The 18,861-nt window shown below is 43.5% G+C and overlaps 1 protein-coding gene across 2 annotated transcripts in view; it reads right to left on the bottom strand.

Annotated features, from left to right (window-relative positions):
- The window catches only part of STK32C (serine/threonine kinase 32C), a 307,311-nt gene that overhangs the window by 200,523 nt on the left and 87,927 nt on the right, over window positions 1–18,861 (bottom strand). The window lies entirely within an intron of this gene.

Raw genomic sequence — 18,861 nt, 5'->3', positions numbered from 1 at the left:
CTGATCATATGAACCGCCTCAGCGTCTATAGCAGTAATAGAAGTCCCAGCCCAGCCCATCACTCACCACCCACCAACCCACGCCTCCCAATCACAGAAGCACCTGCCATCATGGATAAAGCATTCACCTCGTCAGTCAAACACTGCTGTAAACATAAGCAGTGCCATCAAAGGGGTGAGTGACACTGGGCTGGGGTAGGACTTGCAACCCACTTGTAGCCCTGAAAGCAAGGACAGTGGTGTTCTGTTGAACACCTGGAGAGGCCTTCTGCAGCTCTGAAATGTGAAATATCTCAGACATGAGCAAATCTCTGCACTACTTGACTTTCATCTGATGGCCTCTGTGTGATCTCAGTCCAATCATGTGTGAAATTAAATAGTGATCGCTGTTAAGCTCTTAGAGAAGAGAGGTCACATCCATGATACAGAATCATTTAAAGTTATCAAAGTATTATATTAATTGGCATTCTATTCGAGAGAGATACCGCAGAGTAAAATAGAGTCAAAAGGAGAAGCAATTGCTTCATTTATCAGTGGCTCCCACTCCAGTAACAGGAGGTTCAGGAGAAGGTTATTTCTTAATCTCTCCTCTTGGTGTATATTTCTTAATCTCTCCTCTTGGTGTCCTTTGTTTGACAATTGACAAGAAAGAAAATCAGATGTTATCTATATAGCATATACAGTATATTTCCCCCCACAGTTTCTGAGCAAAGAAGGATAGGAACAAGTTTTATTCACATACGCACACACCACCCACTGTTCCCTCTAAGGCGAGCACATGTGCACATGCTCACAAGTTTTCTGCTGTCCGCTCAGTTAATTTTAGATCCCGCTCAGGTTGAAGCAGGAAGGCCCCACTCTGAGTGCATGTGCACACAGATTGCCTTGATACTGCCACCCAAAACAAAACTCATTCTGCACACAGATGAAAAAAGTTAGAGAGACCACTGACACCACCACAAGTTCACAAAAAGCCAGCGTGGTGTAGTGGTTAGAGTGCTGGACTAGGACCGGGGAGACCCGAGCTCAAATCCCCATCAGCCATGATACTAGCTGGGTGACTCTGGGCCAGTCACTTCTCTCTCAGCCTAACCTACTTCACAGGGTTGTTGTGAAAGAGAAACTCAAGTATGTAGTACACCGCTCTGGGTTCCTTGGAGGAAGAGTGGGACATAAATATAAAAATAAAATAACAATAACAATAACAATAAAAGGTGCTGTGTAACCAACCATCAAATTGGACAACACTATTTTTAAACAACAACACATGCCTGAGATACAAAGGGCTTCTGTGTGCATATGCAATGGTTGTGGACAATTTTTTATTCTGGGAGCAATTCCTGCACTTCATGGAGTGCTGCTGCAGGCCCAATGGCAACCGGTGAGGTCTGTGCTGGCAGGTTGCAAGAGGTACCTTTAAAAGTGGTTACCGGTGGTACCGCTAGCACCTGCAAGCTGCTGTGAGCAGCAGCACTTCATCCAGCATCCTGCATGGCAGCGGCTGCCACTCCGGCACTCATCTGGCCTCTGTGCATATGTGGAGGTCATTTGTGTGTTCAGCATGGTGTTACAGACCACACAAATGGCCTCCGCCCATATGCCACAGCTGCGGCAGCCACCGCACGGGATGCCAGGCGAGGCACCACTGCTCGCGGCAGCTTACAGGTGCCAGCAGTACTGCCGGCAGTCCCTTTTTCAAGGTACCTCTCGTGGCCCCACCAGCACAGCCCTCACCAGCTGCCACTGTCCAGGCCCCTGATCTTCAAAGGGGGCGGTGGGAAGTGCCGGGGACTGCAGAAGGAAGCAGGGATTAAAAAGTATTTGTATATGCAGGAAACACGCAAGTAAAGCTTTGGATCCCAGTCCATATATCTTATACAAGGCTTAATGGAAAGAACACAGAATATAGAGATTACTCCATTACCTTTTGACTACACCCACCCAATGTTTCAAACCATATTTAAATATTTCTCAGGTGTACCCATATTTCCAGGCTTTATGAGGTGATAAAAGTAACCACCACAAGTATTCTTACAAATCTTATATTTATTCAAGGCATTAAGAATTCTTGTCCTTTCCACCTTAGCCACTGCAACCAGGAATGGCAACCTGCGGATCTTCTCTACATCTATTTGATGCAGAAATGTGACTTTTAATTCTGAAGGCATCTGAAACAGCAGCAAGGGGGTAATTGTATTTACAATGGAACACGAGGCTGTGACAAAGTGGTGTGAGCCTTGTGAGGGCATACAAGTCAGTAAAGGACTGCTTTTTTTACACTGAAGTTCTACATCAGAGATAAGCCCTCTGTGACCAACCAGAATTCAGCATTTGCACATGGAAGTTCTAGATCAGAGGTATACTGCCTATGAAGATAGAAACGCCATTTAGTCAGGATAGGTAAGCATCATGCTATACTTCTCTTTTCCAGAATGCCCAGTGAGATTTTCCTTTTCAAAAAGCCTGCAAATTCAGTCATCTTTGGTTTAAGTTGAGAGTTAAGATAGTTTTACACTTTCACTCATGCTCTAAAAAATTTGGAAATTCCAGATTAAGGTGTCCATCTTAACTTCTGTACCATATAAAGCCGTAACGACTTTGTACAAATGAGGCTCCATGCACACACTTTGCACTGGTCTTTCAGCTGGACATTGGGCTGGGAAGGGATCCATCAAGGCAGAAATTCAGCAAGTGCAGCTTCCCCATCACTTCCTAGAGATTCCTCTGATTAATTTATGCCGGATTCATCTCTACATGTGCTTCCCCCAAATTCCTCCCCAAAATGCCACCAATATGTGTGTGGCTACATGGAGCCTCATGTCCATGCTTTTTAGAGCATGAGTGAAAATGTAAATCTTAACTCTCATCTTAAACCAAACGTTTCTGAGTGACTGAATATTCTCCACATCTATTTGATGAAGATAAGTGACTTAAAAAAAAAAAATTGCCCCATGCTTGCAGAAAACTGTCTTAGTTTGTAGCAATCAATCAATCGCTATTGATACAGTCACAGACCAGTAAAAAATACCTTTCAGGTTAAATGAGAGAAGAAAAAATATATTAATCACAGTGCAAAACAGTATCTAGCGATACTACACAAAATACATTTAACCCCCATGTGCAACCTCTACAAGCTATAAGGCAACTACTATCTGATGTCAAATTTACTAGTAATCAGACAAACCTTGGCAACATTTAAGAAAATCTCATCCTTCTGGTTGGAGAGAAAAAGATTTACATAGAAGTTTACATTAAAGTGTGCATGTTTTCAAATCACAGTATTGCTTGTTTGCGTGAATTCCCCTACTATTTGGAATGGAGCTTGCACTGAAAGAGGTGTTGACTTCCACTTCAGAAAATCCAAATTCTAAGGAGCAGTAGCAGCCAAGTAACTGCATGCATGGGTGAGTGGGATAAATTTTTCTCAGGATCAGATTTTAATCTGAACTCAAGGAAAAACTTGGGGACTCGTGTTTAAGGCAAGAGTTATGTGTAACCAAGGTTCATACTCGACACTGGTGATGTCACTAGTTATCCAAGGACATGTTATTCCATGTTCTCCACAGAATAGTCCCGCGACCAATGTTGAAGGAGGAATGAGCCATCTCATCTGGACCACTGGGAACTTCATGGAGGCAGCTCTCCCCAGACTGTTTTATCTTCTCCCTTCAGATCAACCTGGTTCTTAAATAGCCCCATGATAAAATGGCCACCTCAGAGCTACCCTGAGCAAAGCAGTCTTACCATGAAAAACACAGTCAACCAAGACAGTTTACATAGTGTATTTTAATTAGCTTTATTTCTGACACATTGGTTAGAAAATAAAATGTTCAGGCCTAATTATCTTTAAACTTGTTGGAACATTAAGTTCTTTGTAGTCTAAACTGGTCTGAATTGACTGGCTAGGTATCAGATTGCGTCATGTTAACAATTAATTGCAGTTTTACTGTTATAGCCAAAGAGATATATGGAACTGTGTTTTTTTCCCATAAAACTGCTGACATAAAATACTGGAAATTATGCCACCTCTCTGCAGTTTATATATAAACTGGGAGCCCTGCTCCGTAAGGAGAACTGTATTGTTGTTGCACAGCAATAAGGAAACTGGAAGGGGAAAAAGATTTTGTGAATAATACATTTTGTAGGACCATTTTAATATTAATGCTCATGGATGTTGGCAGCATATCTAGACAAATATTGACTACATGGCTTTTTGGAGCCTTCTGAAAGAAAGAGGACTTCCCCTCTGGAATGTGGAAGCACACAATAGCTACCTAATAAATCATTTCAGGCAAAAAACACAATGCTTTAAAATCTTATTTCATCGTTATAAAATGCATCTTTGGACCAGCAACAAAATGCTTCATTCTGTGTGTGTATGCACGTGCGCGCACACACCACAGTTAAATCACACATTAACATTAAAGGGGAGGACCTAGTAATAAAGGCCTTAGTCTCTTCTGCAGACCACATGAAGGTGATGATTATCTTTTTGTGGTACAGTGTAACACAGCTGCCCTTTAAAGACACCTACAAGAAGTAACTCAGTTTGTAAGTCCAAGTCTGATCCACCACTTTGGTTGATCAAATCCAGTGCTTGAAGAGGCCAAGATGAGCAACCACTAAGGATGTGCAAACCGGCTTGACATCGAACCGAACCACCCCTTGTTTGGTCCAGCTCCAGACCAAACCCCAGGAGGGTTCGCAAAGTTTTTTTTTAACTTTAAAAAAACTTTTTTTACTTAACATTCTTCAAGGTGGTGGTGGGGGAGTCTGCAGAGGTTCCCCCTTCGCTTGCCAGCCTCCATAATCACCCCCTCCGGCCGGTTCGGCCAGTTCTTCAGGCTGCTCGGGACTGAAGAGCTGGCACAGTGGCCATTTTGGATGACGCCGCGCATGTGCAAATGGCCTCTGCAAGGCCTGGCATGACCCAGGGCCTTGCAGAGGCCATTTGCGCATGCACGGCTGTGTCCAAAATGGCCACCGCACCGAGCTCCGCAGGCCCAAACAGGCCAAAGAACCGGCCGAACCGGCCAAAGGGACTGATTATGGAGGCCGGCGGGGGTGGGGGGAGGAACCTCCACAGACACACACACACCCGCCACCTCGAGGAACGTTAAGGTAAAAATAAATTTTAAAAACTTTTTAAAAAAATTCATGAACCCCCCCTGGACCGAACACGACCAGGGGGGGTTCAAGGGGGTGCCGGACTGAACTGTCCTGGTCAGGTTCAAGTCTAGTCCGGACTCAAACTGAACTGGGCCAGCCGGTTCCATGCACATCCCTAGCAACCACTCCTGCATTCACCCCTGACTGACTGCTGGGTAGCACATGGCAAGCTCTCATCCCCTGTGGAGTTTCTGGATCATATCCTTTCCATCACCTGACCAATCAAAGAACCTTTGCTCCATTGTTGAGCTGTGTGCTGTTCCTTATGTTTGGCCTTTCCTACAGTCCACTCCACATACATATTATTTCATCTTGCTTTGTCACACTGCCCAGCCTGCTTTCTCTCCTGCTTTGTTTGGACTTCCCTGACCTTCAGACTCTCCATATATCAACCTCCAAGTACATGCTACTACTGGAATAGATATTTAGACCAATTCCTTGGTCTAAATCAGTGATCTTCACTGTTTTCCTTTCATAAAGGTAGCAGGACCACAAACATTTATATTCTCGAAAAGAACAAACTTAGAAAGCATCATTTGAATCTAGCCAGACAACATTCATGGGTTAACTAAAGTAGCAGATATAAATTAGCACACTGCACTGAAGTCAGATACGAGAAAAATGTCAGCAAGAGTTAGACATACATTATTCAGGATGTTGTAGGTCAGAGGTAGATTATTATAATCAATGCATTATTGAACTTGGAAGGAAGAAGAAAGGGATTTTAGAAAACCATTACTTAATAAGAAATAAAGAATGGCAATCTAGGAAAAGCTAAATTTGGAACACAGTGAAGATGAGCAAATTGGCACAGGGGTTGGCCAGAGAGCCTGTAAACTATCATATGAGTTTAATAAGTTATTTACTTACTTACTAGAAGTTGTAAACTTAACTGATAGCTATTATTAAGCCCTGCTAACTGGACAACATGCCACCTTTTAAAGTGGTGCCTCTTTTATATGAATAAAGGGGAGAACAACTGTCCCTATTCAACCCAGCACAGCATTCGTGCTTCTTTTTAAACTGTGAGCTCCTCTGGGACAAGGAATCAGCTCTATATACAATGTTGTGAATGTTTTGTTGAAAAGCAGTATATAAACATTTATTATGACAATAATATTCATAAATGGCTTTTTTCAAGAGGCTGGGATTTATTTTTATTATTTATCTGGTATCTGGAATTTTGCACATATGAATATTGTTAGCCACAACTCTGCATCCTTTAAAATGACATTCTTAACCCTATAAAGCTTCAGCAACTGCAGTGGCCCTGGCTAGCCAGCTCTGGCCCCTGCCAGCACAGCCCAGTGACCCAGTTCAGACATCACAAAGAACCATGGTTTAATTATGGTTCCATGCAACACTCACAAATGAGTGCTTGCACACTTCCTCCTTCAAGTGGAGATCATTTTAAACTTCTAATCTTGATTTAGAACCACCCTATCAGTGTTCGGAATCATGCAGAGGAACTCTCCTCACATTCAGCACCACCCTGTGCACTCACACACCCTGATGCCCAAGAGCATGACTAGTGGGCATGACATTAGTGTGGGGTACATTCTTGAGTATCCCACACCAACACACCCATTTCCCCCTCCACAAGTCCAGTCAATGTAAGGAAGGTCATTTCTGAATGGACCTACAATGAACTTATAGGAATATCAAGAGGAATGGCCACAGCAAGGTACTGTTATGGGAGGAAAGGAGCCAAATGGCAGATGGTCCCAAACCAAGCTGATGGACAACTCACTGTCTCACTTCTCCATCCGATGCAACCAGCTGTAAAATTCAGGCCTGAATGTATAATGCAATTTTGCAGGACCAGAAAAAAAGCACAGAATTAAACTTCTTAAGAATCTCAGTTTTCATTTTTTTGAAAAGGCACACTTCTAGCATCTGCAAGGATGCTCTCTGGAGATGGATAGGGCCAGCAGTGAGCAAGTCATTCTATTTCTGTATAACAAAACTGAATGTCAAAATACCTTCTGTCCAGAAACTGCATGTAATGGGTGGTGGTCCTGTTCCCAAAAGATCAAGTTAAACATCAGTTTCCCTCCAATATAGATAATTTTACTACCTTTAAAAACAACAAAAAAGCGCTTAGTGAATTAAAAAGTTATATTTGCTAATGACTATTACACTGTTTGGGCTGGCCAATTTTTCATGCATGCAGCTTGACAATTGAGCACAGTCACACATTTGCATTAAAATGGTTAAAAGAAACAAATCTTAAAAATCTTTTAAAAGCCAATCTTAAAAAAGCAAAACAAAAAACCATTTGTCCAAAAGTGGGTTCTGGCTCAGTTTGTAGTCAATATAAATTGTCATATCTGGTTTAATTTCAAATTGGTCTATATCTCAGGATGGAATGCAGCAAAAATGGTTGAGGGATATAAAATGTTTAGAGGAAACCCCTTTGAAGGTGGAAAGGTTCTTCTGTATGTGGCAGCAGTCTGTTCCCAAAGAATGAACAAGTCAGGCAGCCAGCAGGCACTTTAGATGGGGGAGGGGAAGGTCTTACCTGCCCCTCCTGTGTTCTACTGCTATCCACCACCACCTCTCCCTGCAAAGTGGAACAGAGAACTCCCTGTTCCCAGCTAGCTACAAGCAGATCTTTACCGGCAGTCGCACTGGGCCATAGAGAGGTGGCAGGGAGCAGCAGCAGAGCAAGGAGGGGCAGGCAAGACCTTCCCCTCCCCACCCAATGTGTCTGACCACCAGTGCAGGGCCTCTCACAGCATGGCTGGCCTCACTCTTGGGGGGCCCTTTGAGGCAGTGGGCCGGGAGACAACTGTCTCCCCTTGCCCAATGTACCGTACGCCCCTGCTGCAGAGTCTCAACCTCTCATGTGGAGGGAACGGTGAGGCCTTTATCCTTTCCTTATTTTATCTGCATACAAAATGACTAAATAAGGTCCATGATGCAATCAGGTCCTTCCAGCACAAAGCAAGTTGTTGCTTTGCCATGGAAAGCATTTCTCACTCCCGCCCTTACACCTACATGCGAGCATCTGTTGACAAGCTAATTGAAAAGTAGAACAACATGGACATGGATACCATCCCTACAATTTCCATGAGGGATTGATGAAAAGGGGCAATTATCTAAATTGGTACAAGTCAAGATTTTCTCTTTTAAAGACTCACATAAACAATGTGCACCTTGACACTTGCATAAAAGATGCAGGGCCAGAATTAACATGGTATCTGTTGAAATCTTCTATTTAAGGAATTGGATCTCCATCTCAATTTCATGTGCAGCTCAGTGAAAGCCTGTGATTACCATCTGAATAAGCAGGGCCAACTTAAAAAAAAATAGGGAGAACAAGAAACGGTACAACAAATTCTCAAGTTCAGTTACTTCTATTATATGTCATATGTATTATTTTGCTTTTTACTCTCATAGCAACTTTGAGTGGTCAAATGCTAGTTTGGAAACAAAATTGGACCACCTCAAAAATCTGGTAGTAGTTTCTACATACTCAGGAGATTCCTAGAGTATGTAGAAATAAATACATTTGTAAATTAGAAGAGGGGGTACCCTGGGTTGAGCTTTCAAGATCTATATAATGTTGAGGGCATAGAAAAAGAAAATACTATAGTAATTTCATCTGGCTTGGATTATAAATCTTCTGGCTCCATGAACTCATTCTGGGGTGTGTGTTGATGCCCCTCTGCCTTGTGCACTGCCACAAAATTGTGTGTGTGGAGGGGCAGAACAGCTAAACCACCTTTACTTGTGTGATTAAAATACTATTAAATAGTTTTTAAATCATGAAGTGAGGAGCAGTTCGGGTTGGGTGGGAGGGCGGGGGCTATTTGATTATGTGGCAAGACAACAGCATACCAGGTAGGCACAAGACATGTTCACACACACCCCTACCCCATATGATTCAAAGGGGACCAGTGGATGTAACATAGTCTGAAGTGGGGGACTCCCAGGTTCATGCTGAATGGAGATACAAGAACACCTCTTTGCGGCTACTTTTTGTTTGAGTGATGGATACACAGCTGCCCCCTCACAGTTAAACTAAAATCCTTGGTTTCTCCATTGCTTCCTATGAGCACCTCTCAATTCTGTCTTGGGAGAGAAAAAGGAAGATCTAAAGGAACTGGAAGCCAGGCAGACTGTGAAAGTCTAGCAATTAAGTCTGTGGTTGAGGGCACTTGAGCTATGGGATACTGAAAGTGTCTATTGGGGAGGACAAAAATGCAGTGGGAGAAAAGGAATTAGCCTGCTTGGATCTTTAACAGTTTATAGGATCCTGGAGGTGAACATTAGGATCATGGAGATGTATTCTATCAAGTTAATGTCTCCTTCCCATGCTAACACCCAGTTGAGATCCTGAGTCCTTTGGCAATATAAAGCACATTAGGAAAAGGAGTCAGGTGGATGAAAAAGAGCGGGGGGAAGCATCCTCTGCAAGCACCAGCCAATGTTACAAGGCTCCTGTTCCTATCTGACTTGAGGCCTGAACAGGAGGCTTGTTGTGGGCTGGAGATACAATGGCCAAGTTCAGATGACATAGGAAACCCAAGATCACCTCCAGTTTTCGAAGCTAGTCATCCAAACTCGGGAAATTTGAGTTAAAAGCAAAAAGGGACCTGTGGTTTCCCTCCCCAAACTCCACTCTGAACCTTCATTCAGAGGGGAGCTTATTTATTATTAAAGCTTTTTCCAATGACTTTTTTTAATGTGCAATTGAAAGTTAAAAGTTTAAAACATTCAAAAGTATTTAAATTTTTCAATGTTTTTAAACTTTTGAATGTTTTAAACTTTTAACTTTCAATTGTGCATTAAAGAAGGTCACTGGAAAAAGCTTTGAAGTGTGGAAATGTGTATCTCATTGCCCTCATACCATCTTATTTATTATTGCATTCCTATACTGCCTTTTTAAGGAGTTAAAAACAAAAACAAAAATCACACCATTAAAATATCAGCTTGAATATAAAAATACAGATCTGATTTAAAGATTAAAAACAAGCACAATGTAACCATAAAAGATACAGCAGCAATGGGAACAATCATATAAAAGCCTGGGTAAAAAGCCAAGATTTCACACGCTTTCTAAAAACTGTGATGGAGACTGAGGTTCAGGTTCAGAGGAAACACCCAGCTGAGATCCTGAGTCCTTTGGCAATAGTTTCACCACTCTTAACTCCAGTTTTGTGCCAGTGTTATGTACGAACGCTGGCAACACAGTAAAGGACCCACAGAACCAGAGAGGAGGGAGGAAGCTCCTCCCTCATTCTGGTCTGACTGGCTGCGCGAGCTGTCTTTCTGACTGCAGAAAGGCAGCTCTCACTGTCGCCTGAAAGCGGTCAGGAGAGCGGGGGGAGGGATTGCGGAACCACGGTTCCATTGGACCCGCAGTTCCATGCTATGTCTGAACTGGGCGACTGTAACATTTTGTGATGTAATTTTATTAGTACAGTTTACAGTGTGTGTATTGCAATGCACAGACTATCTAATAACCAGTCTCTTTGCAGGACATTAGCATGCCTAAAAACTGCAACCTAGAGCAAAAGTAGGTAGAGTTGACAGGCTATTCAGGAAAGAGCAGGTTTAGTTACCAGTGGCTCCAGTCCTGTTCTGTGCGTCAAGGCAAACAGGCTGTAATAAGCCACACTGCTGGGGGAGTAAAACCTGTTCCTCCCTAAGAAACTGGGATCACAATGAATTAGGTCCCCCCACTTCATTCTTCTTCCTGATCATATAGCTTTCCTTTCTTCAATTTTAAACGAATGATGGCTATTTATTGTTATAAGAGCAATTATTATATGCTGTCTTTCAGGACACAGACATAATGATGGAACAGTCTGCTTGTTCCAGGAAACTGAGATACCACAGAGAGGGAGACTTTAAAGGAACGTAATGGATCTGTGCACAAAGCACACAAGAGACAGATTGAAACCCCCTCTCCAGGGGTCCTTGCAACAAACAGGCATTATCTATCCTGTCAATCACAACAAAGGACATATTGCTAACATACACAATGTAGCTAAAATGTATGGAAATGTGGTGTAAAGCCTCTACAATAAGCATGTGGAAAAATTGTGACTGCATTGTAAGTCTTGAGCCACTCTGGAGCACAAAAACTCTCAGGTGTTATTTAAATTGAGTTTGTCAACCACTCCCCATTAATAACGGCAGGGTTTTTGCCAGTGTCATTCTTTGCCTTTCCCCATTGGCTTTCTCGGAGTGACTACAGCCGTGTAGGTTGCCATAGAAACCCTCAGCAACTGAAAATTAACTAAATGCTAATAGCCTCCAGAATACATTCCAGTTTTGGGAACATCAGTGGCACTAATAGTGAAAAAGAGCATCCCAACAACACATTACTCTATGCTTCCTAGGTAGGAACAAGACAAACTGTTACCAGCAAATAAATGTCATAGAAATGTCAGCTACTTCTCACAGTAAACAAATAACACAACCCTAGGCTTAGGCCTACACACACAGCAGGAAATGGAAGACTGTCACATACTCCTCCAGTATTCAACATTATTAACAGAGGCTCACTGTACATTGGTAACTAAATCTAATGTGAGTACCATCTCCACTTAATTTTATTTTATTGATAGCATGATTTATTTATTTTTTAAAAAAATAATTATTATAATTATATATTAAAATATTAGGTAAAGATAAAGTGTGCCTTCGAGTCGGTGTCGACTCCTGGCAACCACAGAGTCCTGTGGTCGTCTTTGGTAAAATACAGGAGAGGGTTACTGTTGCCATCTCCCACGCAGTCTGAGATGATGCCTTTCAGAATCTTCCTATATCACTGCTGCCCAATATAGGTCTTTCCCATAGTTTTGGAAACATACCAGTGGGGATTGGAACTGGGAACCTCTGACTTGCTAGTCAAGACATTTCCCCGCTGAGCCATTAGGTGGCTCATAAAAATATTACACGTAGTAAAAAATAGAGCCATCAAAAAGAATAAGCAAAACCACAATAACATACAATTCAATTCAAAAATTCTTACCAAAGCCAGTCCTTGTGCCCTACATTGCGCAAGGCTATAGTCTTGTTCCAACCTAGGGTAAATGGACTCAACTAGAACTTTTTAGTTGTTACAAAAGCCTGAAGGCTGTTGGCAAGCCCTGACCCCACAACAATGCACTCATTAGAAAATTACAGTTAGTACAAAATTCAGCAGCCAGAATGGTCTCAGGAACAACTCAAAAAGAGCAGATTACTCTACTCAGCTCAATTTTTGAAAGGCTTCAGCAAGCGCTGGGTTCCCAGCCTGGCCAGAAGCAGGGGAAGGCGCTCCTGGCTACCCTGCAAATGAAGTGATAGATGTCATTTACTCACAAATGGGGTATGAGACCCCATTTGCAAATGTGACCCTGCCCCCTGCACAGCAGGGGGCATGGCTTAGGCACCCTTGCATATGAATGGGAGTGTGTGTGTGTGTGTGTGTGTGTGTGTGTGTGTGTGTGTGTGAGAGAGAGAGAGAGAGAGAGAGAGAGAGAGAGAGAGAGAGAGAGAGAGAGAGCGCGCACTGTAAGATATGTAAGGGATTGAGCTGCTCTGCTCTGCTTAGTGGATGGAGCTGCTCTAGATGCTCTGCATCTAGTTTCCGAGTTCCTTTCGTGGCATCTCCAATATACGGGTGAGAGAGATTCCTGCCTGCAACCTTGGAGAAGTTGCTGCCAGTCTGTGTAGACAATACTGAGCTGGATGGACCAATGGTCTGACTCAGTATATGGCAGCTTCCTATGTTCCTATTCCAGGCAGGGCCCCTGAGCATGGTGGTCCAGGTTCTTTAACAACCCACCCAATGCTCAATGGTGGCTCTGCCCCTGGATGGTATTAAAATATTTGAACAAATACAGATTAGATCCAATTTCCACACTATATCGAAGCACAGCATTTGTCTGAGGACAAAACGCTGTAGAGGGGAGAGAGAGTCAACTCATGATATGGAATGTTCCATGTTTTGTGATGACTGAATGTGGCTATGAACATAAACATGCTTCTGAAGGATCTCATTGGATTTAATCTTTCTGTCCCAGCTGACAAAGAATTTTAAAAGTTCATTTCATAACAGGGTATTTCTCCTTAAACCCAGAAGGCAACTTTTTTTCCTAATTCAGATGCAAAATTCTTCAATTTCCCACCCTTTGTAATTGGCAATCCAGATTGCTCTTCTGGGACAGCAGCCACATGAAGTTTAAGTTCTTTAGAGTCAAGAAACTATTCTTTACTCCTTGCAGCAAAATCCCCAAAATTATTGCATATAATATAAATAAAGGGTGTGGACATGAGGGAATGGCTGTAGAGGTCATCATAGAGAGTCCATGTGCTTCTGAATTTGTGATTAAACTACTGCTGTTCTAATGGAAGAACTAGTCTGGAATAGACTTCCTTTCTTTGTGCCATCATAGGAGCGCAACAGCATTATGATAGGATAACACTAGTCTGGATGTAGGCCACTGTAATGCCAAGTGAAACAAAAAAACAGATGTAAGAGATATGTTTCAGTATTAAGTACCATGCACATTGTTTTATTCAGCAACTAGTACTCACAATTAGAAATTAAGTAGTTGCCTATAAAATGGGTACATTTTGCGGATATGCTATTACATAGTATAGTCCAACCTCTATAATATGCATGCTGCTTTCAGGACTTGTTCTGGGTAGGGCATTTGTGTTTAGTCATTCATTTATTTAAAGCTGTGGCCAATGTTTTTTATGTTTAAGCATAAACGTCTTGGGAGGGGGCTATTTCAGTATCAGAAGTATTAGGAATCCGAATCTTTTATGACATATGAATGGTAGAGAGTGAGGACAGCTATCTTAAGAATTAGAAGCTGACATTAAAATAAATTCTAAGGTAGTTAGCCGACTTTAACCACATGAACCTAAAACATTTAAGGTAGTGGGAGTTTAAACGCCAGTTCCATGTCTATTTTGGAATGTTAGCTCAAGCTACATGGTCTGTTTCCTAGTACAGCCATGCTCTGAATCTCTCAGGCAGCAATTCTAAGCACATTTACAGTGAAGTTAATGTGCTTGAAATCAATGAGACATGGCTGGGATTGGGCTGCAGTTAGTTACACTGAGGAATCTGAACACCTGCTGGTGGCAAAAGCTGTAGTCAATAGTAGGCAGACACAAATCAGGGATGATAATGATTCCCTTTATGCTTCTAACAACCACCAAAGGTGCCCACAAAACATCTGTTCCTCATGCATTGTCCTTGCAACTGCTACGACAAGGAGTCTCTCTTCTTAAAGATACAGTCTATAATTTGTTCACTCAATTTACCATTCTGCACCTAGTTATCAGTGTAGTGGGGTAGCTCCACTCTTTAGGTTGCAATCTTGTTTGCTGCAGGCATGCCTCTCAAAGGCCTTCTGCAGTGAACTCAGTAATTTGTATTCTCTGCAGAACTATTGTCAGAAAATGTGTTCTGTTCCTATGCTTATGTCTCCAAAACCTGAAACTGGCTGATCAATTCAACGTTTCAGATCAAATTTTGAAATTCATTGACTGCAGCTAATTTGAAATGTAATTATTTTACCTAGACTTGATTCAGTCTGGGTGAATGGACTGTGAACTGCTACTAAAGAGGTCACAGGCAACACTGCAAACCCTTGCAAATCCACCTCATCCCATGTGAGTTTCCTCTCCTTGTGCTAGTTGTCAATAGTTAATACAGCTACTCTAGAGCAGGGCTACACAACTACTCTAGAGCAGCTCTCCGGCTGTTGTTGGACTACAACTCCCATCATCCAAGATTACTGGCCACTGTGGCTGGAGATGATAGGAATTGTGGTCCAACAATGGCTGGAGGGCTAAAGTTGTACAGCCCTGCTATAGGGAAACAATCTCAATCCTAATCAGAGGAAACTGCATGACTAATAGGGTTTCATTCGATTTAGGGCTAAAATGAATGACACCCACAATGAAAGGGAATTTGAGACCCACTTTATTTCAGATTGCAAAACCCATGCTGCTGTGTTTATGGATAAGACTGACTCGTCCACAGCATTAATCCAGCAGCCCCTGACCTGCACGCTGCACCCAGCTGAAGTCATTTAGACATGGGGACTACCTAGAGATGTGTCATATCTGAGAAGGGGTGGGCCATGATAGGGTTATAGGCTCCACAGGTGATGCTGTGGAGATAGCTAGATTATCAGGGTAATGGAAGGAAGGAAGAAAATAAGGTGATCCAGTAGACCAGACACAGGACCTGGGGCAGAGAAGACTGTAATGTAGCCACTCTGTGAGGAGACCCAGGCAGACATCATCTATGTAGCGTCAGAGAAGAGGGGAGAAGAGGAGGCCGGAAAAAGTGCTTCCCTTCTACATGAACCCCGTTCAGGATATGACTGCAGTGAATTTGAAATGGACCAAGTAAATGACCACACTGCATTTGGAACACATGCCTCTTGCTTAACATGGATCCCTACACCACAGAGCAGGCCTGCACAACATACAGCCCGCGGTCCGCATCCGGCCCACGAGCACTTTCTGGCCGGCCCACAGGGCGCTTTCCTGTCATTGCTGAGCTGGCGCCTTCCACACCTTGCTCTCGGAGTGCCTCAGCTGGGAAGCAAGGCGGTGGTGATTGAGGCTTGCTGCCACCTTCCTGGCTCCCCGTACCTTCCCTCTCGCCCACCCGTCAGGAGCTTGCTCAGCTTGCCTCATCTGGCAAGCTCTTTCTGCTGCCACAAAAGAGTTCCTTCCCGCCAACCCCCCGCTGAGCAGGCACTCCCTATATCTTGCTCTCGGAGCGCCTCAGTTGGTGGAAGCGATCAGGTGGTGAGCGAGGCTTGCCACCTCCTGAAAGAGCTCCTTTGTGGTTCTCCATACTTTCCCTCCTGGCCAGCTGCTCACCCAGCAGGGGCTTGCACTACTGTAAAATTGCTCCTTACCCCTGAGCAGGCACTCTCCATATCTTCCCACCCATCCAGCAGGAGCTTGCATACTGGACGGAAGGAGGTAGCTGTCATTCGGCTTTTCCTCTCTTCCACTGTCTGGGAGCTGCCATGCCACTCTATATCCAGCAGCAGGCAGGAGGAAAGCCCTGGATGGCAGTTTCCTCCTTCCTACTGCCTGGGAGCTGGCTGGATGTAGTGCGGCACAGCACAAGGCAGAGGTGGCCAATGGGAAAGCTGAGGGCTGGGAGAGCTCAGCAGCTTACAGCCCTGCAGGGTTACAGCCCCCTGATGGAAGAGCCCAGCAGCTGACAAGTAAGGGGGTGGGGGCTGCCGGAGAGCAGGGACAAACACAAGCCCACCCTTCCCTAACTATTAAAAATGTAAATTATTTTTAAAATAAAAATAAATTAAATTTTATTATTGTAATAAATTAATTTTAATTAATTTTTAATTTTAAAGTTACAGCCACAGTTGGTTTTGGCCCACTGGGGAATTTTAGTTGTGAAAGCCTGCCATAGACCAAGTAAAGTAGTCCCCATGCTTTCTGGACGACTCTGCAAAGAGGCACCTTTTACCGTGGTGATTCTCTTTATTTAGCAGGGGGAGAGTAACTGGCCCTATCCACCACCAGCACAGTACCTCCAGTGACTGTTGCTGGTGTCTATCTTGTGTGGGTTTTTTTAGAATTTGAGCCTTTTGGGGACAGGGAGCCATCTTATGTATTTATTATTTCTCTGTGTAAACCGCCCTGAGCCATTTTTGGAAGGGCGGTATAGAAATCGAAATAATAATTTAAAAAAACCGAGCAGAAAAATGGAGAAATAAGCCACTGCATGGTCAATATTTGCACAATATAAGTGGAAAATCAGAAATCACCAAGACCTGGCAATGGCTTAAGAATGGCAACTTGAAGAAAGAATAAGAGGGTTTAATACTGGCTGCACAAGAACAGGCACTACGAACAAATGCAATAAGAGCAAAAGTCGAAAAATCAACCACAAACAGCAAGTGCCGCCTTTGTAAAGAAGCAGATGAAACCGTGGACCACCTAATCAGCTGTTGTAAAAAGATCGCACAGACTGACTACAAACAAAGGCATGACAAGGTAGCAGGGATGATACACTGGAACATCTGCAAAAAAATACAAGCTACCTGTAGCCAAACATTGGTGGGACCATAAAATTGAAAAAGTGGTCAAAAATGAAGATGCAAAAATATGGGACTTCCGACTACAAACAGAAAAACATCTGCCACACAATACACCAGATATAACTGTAGTTGAAAAGAAAGAAAAACAAGTTAAAATAATCGACATAGCAATACCAGGGGATAGCAGAATAGAAGAAAAAGAAATAGAAAAAATCACCAAATACAAAGATCTACAAATTGAAATTGAAAGGCTGTGGCAGAAAAAGACCAAAATAATCCCAGTGGTAATTGGCGCCCTGGGTGCAGTTCCAAAAGACCTTAAAGAGCACCTCAACACCCATAGGGGCCACAGAAATCACCATCAGCCAATTACAAAAAGCAGCTTTACTGGGAGCAGCCTATATTCTGCAACGATATCTATAACAACAGCAACAACATTGACAATAAAATTCAGCCATCCCAGGTCCTTGGGAAGGACTCGATGTCTGGATAAAACAAACCAATCAATAACACCTGTCTGACTGTGTAAATAAATAATAATAATAACAGAGCCTCCCCCACCTGAGGGGTCAGGCAATAGTATGACAATCTTGTTGCTGCATGTACACCAGTTGCAGCATTTGCCACCAGATATGTATCAAATATGAACACCACACACACATATTTAAACACTAACTGGAATGGGGCTCACAGGCACTTATACATGGGTTTTAAAGATACCTGTGCATTTTGGAAATACTGGTGTACATACAACAAACACCACTGCCATAAGTAAAGCCATTTAAAATGAAATTCACAGAATTTAAAACAGACATTTCTTCCACTGAAACTCAACCCCTGTTTGCAGGGCAAAGAAGCATCTTTCAAAATACTGGTTCTCTCATATTTAGCAGTGGAATCCAATTTCCGTGCATCGTCTCGCCTACAATATTATTGTTGCCAGTGCCTACCTTGTGTTTCTTTTTAGAATGTGTGAGCTCTTTGGTGCAGGGAACCATTTGCTTCTTATTTTTCTTTTTCTGTGTAAAATCACTTTTAGAACTTTCTTTTTTCTTTTTTGCTAAAAAGCAGTATATATATGCTGCTGATGCTGCTACTATGAATAATAAAAACTAGCCGGCCCTGCACAGAACATCTGTGTGCTCTTTGGGGCTGGTTGTTCCCCCTCCCCCTCCCTCCTGCTCCGGTCTCTCTTGCCCTCCCCCCATTCCGTTCCTCCCCTCCCTCCCTCCCTCCCTCCCTCCCCCATTAACACCTGCACAGAGCATCTCCAACTGGCGCCACAGCTGCTCCTCATGGGGCAGCAGGCAGCCAAAAATGGCCCCGCCGCCACCATTCCTCCTCCTAGGCAGAGAACAGGGAAGCCCCACCGCCCGTTTCCCTCCCGCCCCGGCCTCCAAAGGGCGCCGGGGCTGCGTCCCACTGCCCATTTCCCTCCTGCCCCTGATTGCAACAGGCACGGGGGCTTCGCTCCCACTGCCCATTCCCCACTTACCCCCACTGGCGCCGCCTAAGCCAGGACCAGTCCATCCTGCTGCCTCCCGCTTCCTCCGAGCCCAGGCTAGGCCTGCTGCCGCCGCCTCCTCACAGAGGCTAGGCCAACCAGCACCCAGCCAATCAGGCACCTCCTTCTCCAGCACGCA

This window comes from Hemicordylus capensis, chromosome 3 (genome assembly GCF_027244095.1).
Source record: "Hemicordylus capensis ecotype Gifberg chromosome 3, rHemCap1.1.pri, whole genome shotgun sequence".
NCBI classification, from domain to species: Eukaryota; Metazoa; Chordata; class Lepidosauria; order Squamata; family Cordylidae; genus Hemicordylus; species Hemicordylus capensis.
Note: the sequence above shows the minus strand (reverse complement) of the source record. Positions and strands in the feature narration are given on the sequence as shown.